Genomic DNA, 8,836 nt, shown 5'->3' with positions numbered 1-8,836 from the left:
TATCTTTAAAAAGGTTAAACGGTGTTGATGGAATGATGTTTGCGATATGATAAATGGAAAACAACAACAACATTCTTGAATGAGTTCATTGTGTAGGTAAATCCAATAGATTGATAACATATTCTTCAAACACTACACTTACTTTTTAAAGCTGAAATTTTCGTCCAACACTGTGGACATCATCAGAGCAACTGGCCTGACTATCGCTCACTCGCAGCTCTGACACTCGGGACTTCCCGCCGAATTTCCGTAATCCGGCGAAAAGTAGGCCAGTGTGGGTACCCTGATTGGACAATAAAGAGGGTTAAGACCGAGATTTTAAAAAGAAAAAATGAAAACAAGGACAAGAAAAAAGTGAAACATACAGATAGAGACAATAAATCTAAAGGGATGGTGGTTATTCCGTATGTGAAAGGGCTATCTGAAGCAGTGAGCCGGGTGTTTAATAAACATCGAGTCGCCACGGCCATGCGCCCACATCAGACACTACGCAACATCTTAGTGCACCCCAAGGACAAACAGGAAACAACAGAGAAAGCAGAAGTAATTTACAAAATACCTTGTAAAAATTGTGATAAAGTCTACGTGGGAGAATCGGGGCGAAAATTTGGAATAAGACTGAATGAACACAAAAAAGATTGTGAAACAAACTCAAATAAGGCATTTACTAGATCAACTAGAAAACAATCAGAATCGACAATAGAAAAAAGTGCAATCACAGATCACCAGAACATAAATAATCATGAAATAGACTGGGAGGGGGCACGCGTAATAGAGAGAGAATCAGACTGGAGAGTGCGAAAAACGAAGGAGGCTATCTGCATCAAAACTGAGGGGGCAGTTATGAACCGGGACGAGGGGGCCTTCCTTTCTGGGATTTACAACCCACTTTTCGCCGGATTACGGAAATTCGGCGGGAAGTCCCGAGTGTCAGAGCTGCGAGTGAGCGATAGTCAGGCCAGTTGCTCTGATGATGTCCACAGTGTTGGACGAAAATTTCAGCTTTAAAAAGTAAGTGTAGTGTTTGAAGAATATGTTATCAATCTACAACAACAACATGTTTTGTGTAGACTGGAAGAAGGATCACAGGTATAGAGCATTGTAGCGGTTCGCAACCAGATCTGTTTGAAGTAAGTTTCTCGGGTCAGGATTGTCGTGGGATCATAACATACTTGCATAGAACATTAATCACTAAAACTGGCATGAACTATATTTGAATGGAATATGTTCTGATGGCCCCGCATGACGTTATGTCTCGCCTCGTTTATTTGTACAATTGTATAAAATTCCACTGAAAATGAAAATAAACAGCATCTTGCCTCTAGCGTTCGTGTGCTATATTTGAAACACCTTTACCCTAGCGTTCTGTATTTGACACACCTATACCCTAGCGTTCGTCTGCTATATTTGACACACCTATACTCCAGCGTTCGTCTACTGTATTTGACACACCTATACTCCAGCGTTCGTCTACTGTATTTGACACACCTATACCCTAGCGTTCGTCTGCTATATTTGACACACCTATACCCTAGCGTTCGTCTGCTATATTTGACACACCTATACTCCAGCGTTCGTCTACTGTATTTGACACACCTATACTCCAGCGTTCGTCAACTGTATTTGACACACCTATACTCCAGCGTTCGTCTGCTATATTTGACACACATATACTCTAGCGTTCGTCTGCTATATTTGACACACCTATACTCCAGCGTTCGTCTGCTATATCTGACACACCTATACTCCAGCGTTCTGTATTTGACACACCTATACCCTAGTAGCGTTCGTCTGCTATATCTGACACACCTTTACCCTAGCGTTCTTTATTTGACACACCTATACCCTAGCGTTCGTCTGCTATATTTGAAACACCTTTACCATAGCGTTCTGTATTTGACACACCTATACTCCAGCGTTCGTCTGCTATATTTGACACACCTATACTCAAGCTTTCGTCTACTATATTTGACACACCTACACTCCAGCGTTCGTCTACTGTATTTGACACACCTATCCTCCAGCGTTCGTCTACTATATTTGACACACCTATACTCCAGCGTTCGTCTACTGTGTTTGACTCATCTATACTCCAGCGTTCGTCTACTGTATTTGACACACCTATTCTCCAGCGTTCGTCTACTGTGTTTGACTCATCTATACTCCAGCGTTCGTCTACTGTATTTGACACACCTATTTTCCAGCGTCCGTCTACTGTGTTTGACACATCTATACTCCAGCGTTCGTCTACTGTGTTTGACACACCTATACTCCAGCGTTTTCTCCAGCGTTCGTCTACTGTATTTGGCACACCTATACTCCAGCGTTCGTCTGCTATATTTGACACCTATACTCCAGCGTTCGTCTACTGTATTTGACACACCTATACTTTAGCGTTCGTCTACTACATTTGACACACCTATACTTTAGCGTTCGTCTACTACATTTGACACACCTATACTCCAGCGTTCGTATACTGTATTTGACACACCTATACTCTAGCGTTCGTCTACTACATTTGACACACCTATACTCCAGCGTTCGTCTACTGTATTTGACACACCTACTCTCCAGCGTCCGTCTGCTGTATTTGACAAACCTTATACTCCAACGTTCGTCTACTGTATTTGACACACATATACTCCAGCGTTCGTCTACTGTGTTTGAAACACCTATACTCCAGCGTTCGTCTAATGTGTTTGACACACCTATACTCCAGCATTCGTCTACTGTGTTTGGCACATCTATACTCCAGCGTCCGTCTGCTATATTTGACACACCTATACTCCAGCGTTCGTCTACGGTATTTGACACACCTATACTCCAGCGTTCGTCTACTGTATTTGACAAACCTATACTCCAGCGTTCGTCTACTGTATTTGACACACCTATACTCTAGCGTTCGTCTACTGTGTTTGACACACCTGTACTCTAGAGTTCGTCTACTGTGTTTGACACACCTATACTTCAGCGTTCGTCTACTGTGTTTGACACACCTATACTCCAGCGTTCGTCTACTGTTTTTGACACACCTATACTCCAGTGTTCGTCTACTGTATTTGACACACCTATACTCTAGCGTTCGTCTACTGTGTTTGACACACCTATACTCCAGCGTTCGTCTACTGTATTTGACACATCTATTCACCAGCGTTCGTCTACTGTATTTGACACACCTATACTCTAGCGTTCGTCTACAGTGTTTGACACACCTATACTCTAGCGTTCGTCTACTGTATTTGACACACCTATACTCCAGCGTTCGTCTACTGTATTTGACACACCTATACTCTAGCGTTCGTCTGCTGTGTTTGACACACAGCGTTCGTCACCTATACTTTAGCGTTCGTCTACTGTGTTTGACACACATATACTCCAGCGTTCGTCTACTGTATTTAACACACCTATACTCCTGCGTTCGTCTACTGTGTTTGACACACCTATACTCCAGCGTTCGCCTACTGTGTTTGACACATCTATACTCTAGCGTTCGTCTACTGTATTTGACACACCTATACTCCAGCGTTCGTCTACTGTGTTTGACACATCTATGCTCTAGCGTTCGTCTACTGTATTTGACACACCTATACTCCAGCGTTCGTCTACTGTGTTTGACACACCTATACTCTAGCGTTCGTCTACTGTATTTGACACACCTATACTTTAGCGTTCGTCTACTGTGTTTGACACACCTATACTCTAGCGTTCGTCTACTGTATTTGACACACCTATACTCCAGCGTTCGTCTACTGTGTTTGACACACCTATACTCTAGCGTTCGTCTACTGTGTTTGACACACAGCGTTCGTCACCTATACTCTAGCGTTCGTCTACTAAATGTGTTTGAGCCTACCGTGGCCGATTGGTCGTCATTAATAGTCACGAGGATGTCTCTCCTCAGAGCAGCACTGCGACAATTTAAACAGCTACCAGAATGTGATGCAGTATATGCAGTGGCGGATCCCCGGTACGTGGTTAGACACTGTCAATCCACGAGTCGCAGGGCCGATCCCCTACCTCAGCACTAAACAGTGAATGTTTACCGGATAGGGGCGTTAAACGAGTGTCCGAGTGACAGTGCTATAAAGTATTGCACGTTAAAGATCCAGAGTAGTTCTAACCAATATAGCATCCGGTCTGGGCACTGTGGTCAATGACCGAACAAGACCGTTACACTCTCAATGGGTGGATTGTTTAATTTCCCGTTGTCGTTACGAAATAAACGTACACTCCATTCCATGTGTTGCAAGATTAGTTTGCAATCACTAAATGTCTCATGCTCAACATACGTTTCGAGTATAGAATGAGCCGGACACGAATGTCTTGTGTTTCTGGAGCATTCACACAAGACTCGACGGGATCTTAATATGCAGGACAGTCTTAGAAGCTTGGGCTAGTTTAAACCACGTACTGTTTTTCGAAAAGTCCTTTCAAGGTTATTAAAATTTTCCTAAAACCCTTTTGTTCAATGTAAGAACGGAACTAATAAAGCAGGCTTGTTAACACGAGTGAATTAATTCATTTCAAACGTCATAAACTGGCACAATATATTTGACGCGTACATTTTCAAAATTATTTAATAGTTAAATGCAAACATTCTCGGGTTTGTATGTTGTAGGACTGAATGAAACATAAACACCAAAATATACCTCAGCAAGAGGTCAATACATTCCCTATACACAGCTGATGTTAGAATACGGTCTTGCCAACGTAAGAATTACCGTATTCAGTCGTTTTATGACCAGTATTTGTAATTCAGATATTATGGACTTTCCGAAATTGATAAATAATTTAGTATTACAGGGCAACAAACAAAAGTCCATATCCCGTACACAGATGTATTTGCATACCATCGTGAAAAATAAGTTATATTATGTACGAGTATGTACAGTGTTTGTGCTATTTCCTTATCTCTCATACAAATCTTCCTTTATTGGTGTTTTTTTGTACAAACGCAGGAATTGGTAATTTTGTTTATTTCAGTTTTGATATTGAATTAAAAAAATTCAATTGATGATGTATAGTTTAAATCAGAGTATTGCTCAAAATCGTTATTGATAGCCGAAATGACTGGTGGGTGCGTGAGGTTCTGTGGTCAACCCTGGACAGCGCCATGCGGAAATACGTTAAACATTGGTACACCTTCTTCTGGTCATAGTTCGATAGAAAATGGTTGTAATGAGATGTTCCGAATGGGTGAGGCGATTTTACAGGCAATAATCGCGGTCACACATCTATTATCTCTTGAGAAACAAACGTCCGACCATTAATGCTTGGCCAAACACTAAGTCCCTAGAAAACTGCCGCATCGTCATCGTTATACTGAAGGATGTAAGTTGTAACTGGTAAATGAAAGAAATCTTAAATATGTAGTACCATCACAACTGCCAATACGGTCATACTTATAAGTTTGTGTTTATTTCTAATACTTACAGGAGTTCAATAAAAATACATATCTGGTAAAGCAGCAAAACTATGACACTAAGATAATTTCAAGTTACGAAGAAATGTACTTAATATGTATTTATTGAACCTCTCCTCCATTGCATTCAATATTGACACAAGCTGAAGTTGACTTCACTCAAATCTATAGACAAATAACGAAACTTTGACATTTAGATAATTTCAATTTAAGACTGAATCGACTAAAATCTGTTGTTGAGTCGGCCAGCAGTTTATAACTGGACAACCTTCATGATTGGGTTCGGTAATATCACGCTAATTTCTTTTCACTAGGGGGCCTTCATTTTGGTCGTATTACGGTCTGATTTCGTCGGGAAAATGGAAGTGATAGAATAAGGTTAGAAATTGAACCGGTCAGATTTCGTCGGATTTGGTGAAGGGTTTGTCGCAGTCCTGTCTGATTACGTCGAAAATACCGTCGACATAGATCTTACGTTCATCCTACGTCGGACCCCAACGTCTATCCGACTTCGAACCTACGTCATGCGTCTGCTCTGGGGACATGTTTAAAATTCAAAGTGACTGATTCTAACACCGGAAACTTCAACTGATGTCTGCTTTAAATGCGTAAATGCGTAAACAAAGTGAAAACAAACGCATGTTATCTCAATGCATCGACGCAGAGAATATTTTTTGCTTCCTTCTATTAACCATGCATTGAACGATTATCGATCACAAAACCAGTTATTACATTAATTCAGTTTCAACATGCCTCTAGTGAGCTTACCAATGAAACGGTGATTCTTATTTTATTTCCTGTTTAAAACATTGCATATAGACAAGTTGTGCTTGCTGTTCTTTCTCCTGGTTATAACTATGTATATCAACAAGTCTACGGGCAATAGATAACATGTACACTTCTATTAAGGCTTAAATAAAATTACATACATGTATGCTTTTAATACTGTACAGTATTGTCATTTTCATAATGGAGTATGGTTTGTATTTAATATGAATATTGCCATATGCGGTGAAAATAAAGATGATTTCAGTTATTTTCTTTCAGCACATAAAATAACCAATTCTTTCAATATCCCACTGAAAACCCTGCGGCCTGGTAGCGAGCCCTGATGCCCCCCGTTATCAGAGATGTCGATGCAGCGCCCAACTCGGAACGATAGAGACAGGAAATTGAATGCTTATAATTATGTATCTCTTTTACACTGAGCCGCTATCCCGCTATTTCTTTCTATGAACGCTCCTTTATAAAACTCCATTAACTTAATTATGGGTTGTGCAATCAATATGGCTCAATGGTAGTGTTGGTCTTAGTGTATGAATGTAAATACAGCCTTTATTATACTCTCTGAAGTTACGTTTGGAATCATGCAATAGGCAGAGCCTTTATTTAACTGTATTCTCCTGGTATTGTCTTTAATTGATGCTTTCAAATGATATAACCCAACTCTTGCGACAACCTGTGATCTTTGTTAATCACTGAAAGTCAAGATTTCATTTTTCACTACAGTTCCCGCAAAACAAATGATAGAGGGACTCGCTCATGTGTTTGGACCAGAATGTAGTTTTTTTCATTATTGCACCTGAAAACAATTATTTTATCATTATTTTACTCTATGATATCTAAATTGCAGAAAAATACGATTACAGTAGAAAAAAGTATGTTGGTGTTAGTAGGCTGCGAATCCACGACGTTTAAGTCAAGACATAATTAGAAACTCGACGCCTTCACCAGGACTTATCTATAAGTGATGGCTATTTTGTCCTCTTAACAATACATTGTTAACATCACGTGATAATTTTAATCAACCAACCAGCATTAAAGAAGCTTTTATTCAGTGACCATTAGCGTTTTTAACACTAGTGGTCTTCAAAGACGATATTTGAGAGCAAATATCAACACATGCTGAAGGGTTCCTGACTTTGGTATCCTAGTTTTTACACTCTTAATGATTTGCCACTCTTAATTCCGTCATATAGAAAAGTGCATTTTACAAAAACATTAGGTTGTCCCTTGAGTTGTGTTATTGTTGCGTTTGTCGCATGTTGTGCTGGACGATTGAACACACTCACTTGGTCGTCCTTCATGCACGTGGCTTCGTATTTATAAGTGTTTACTAAAAGTATAGTTCTAGCACATCTACCTCCTTGTCAACCAACAATTATAACTAAGGATTCATTCATTGAACAACGACAATTTTATAAATTTTGAATTTTTATTATGCCAACATTTTCATAAAATTTTAGAAATTGAGAAAATGAAAACAATGCAATGGTGAAGTTAACAGATAAATGAAGGTGGATTGACAATACAACTGTTATGAGAATGATGCAAATATAATTATGATATAAATATTAAAACAGAATAGTCACACAACTTGTGTCATGTGAATACGGGTGACCAAGGTAGAAATATCATAGCAGTGGGAACTCTCATAGCATTGGGAACTCTTATATGTTTTTGTCTGGGAAGTTTTACATGTAGAAAGAAGACATATGGCCGTGATTATGAGGGGTGTTTTGAAGACTCATGTGGCACTCACTACATTGTAAATTTCCTTCTAGTTAATTAATGATGCTGAAAATTGGTGAATTTTATAAGTTTTTGAAACTTACAATTATTTTGTAAAACTAATTGAATAAAGATACTTCCTTATCAATTAATCGAAGGGTTTTTCTGAGCCATAGTCTAGACATTGAATTGAGACTGTTTGTAATCACAGATCCTTATACTAAGAACAATCAAGTGTTTTCCTTAAATTATTCCCCTTTTCAATAACAAGATATCTTACAATGGTAATGTAATCTGGTGTTCTACAAAAACTCTTTCAAACGTTTAATATATGATTTTAGATAAGCGCCATATCACAGCTATATAAAAAATAAGAGCATTATTGCAGTGTACTGCGCACAGCAATACCCCCTTTGTGTGTTAATGTTTAATCAAGAACAGTTTTATTCAAAAATAGCAAAATCGACTTATTGTTTCCACAAACCGTATAAGTATCACAAAACTGCAAATTCAAACAAATGTATTGCATTAACACAAATATATCATTCAAGTAACAATTTGAGGTATGTTTGTTTTAAATATTGACCAATAACGAATACAAAGCGCAGAAATCAATACAAACATTAAAGTTACAGCGATCCATTTCTCCGAACATCCCTTTCTTTGTGTGCTGTGAATATTAGGTTATGCAATTAGGAATTGTTGTAAAGCAGATGCCACCACTGACAGCAGAGCAATCGGAACTCTTCGGCCTTTTTGAATCGAAAACATCGATGAAAATGACCGAGAAGGTCCGAATGACATTGGAGAAGCTTTTTGATTGGTTCGTTTGCATCGTTCTCTCTGGGTCATTCTTTACACTGTTAAAAATTATCAGATTTTTTATTGCTGTTTTCCATGGAA

Source organism: Mya arenaria, chromosome 11 (genome assembly GCF_026914265.1).
Source record: "Mya arenaria isolate MELC-2E11 chromosome 11, ASM2691426v1".
Classification (NCBI taxonomy): domain Eukaryota; kingdom Metazoa; phylum Mollusca; class Bivalvia; order Myida; family Myidae; genus Mya; species Mya arenaria.
Note: the sequence above shows the minus strand (reverse complement) of the source record.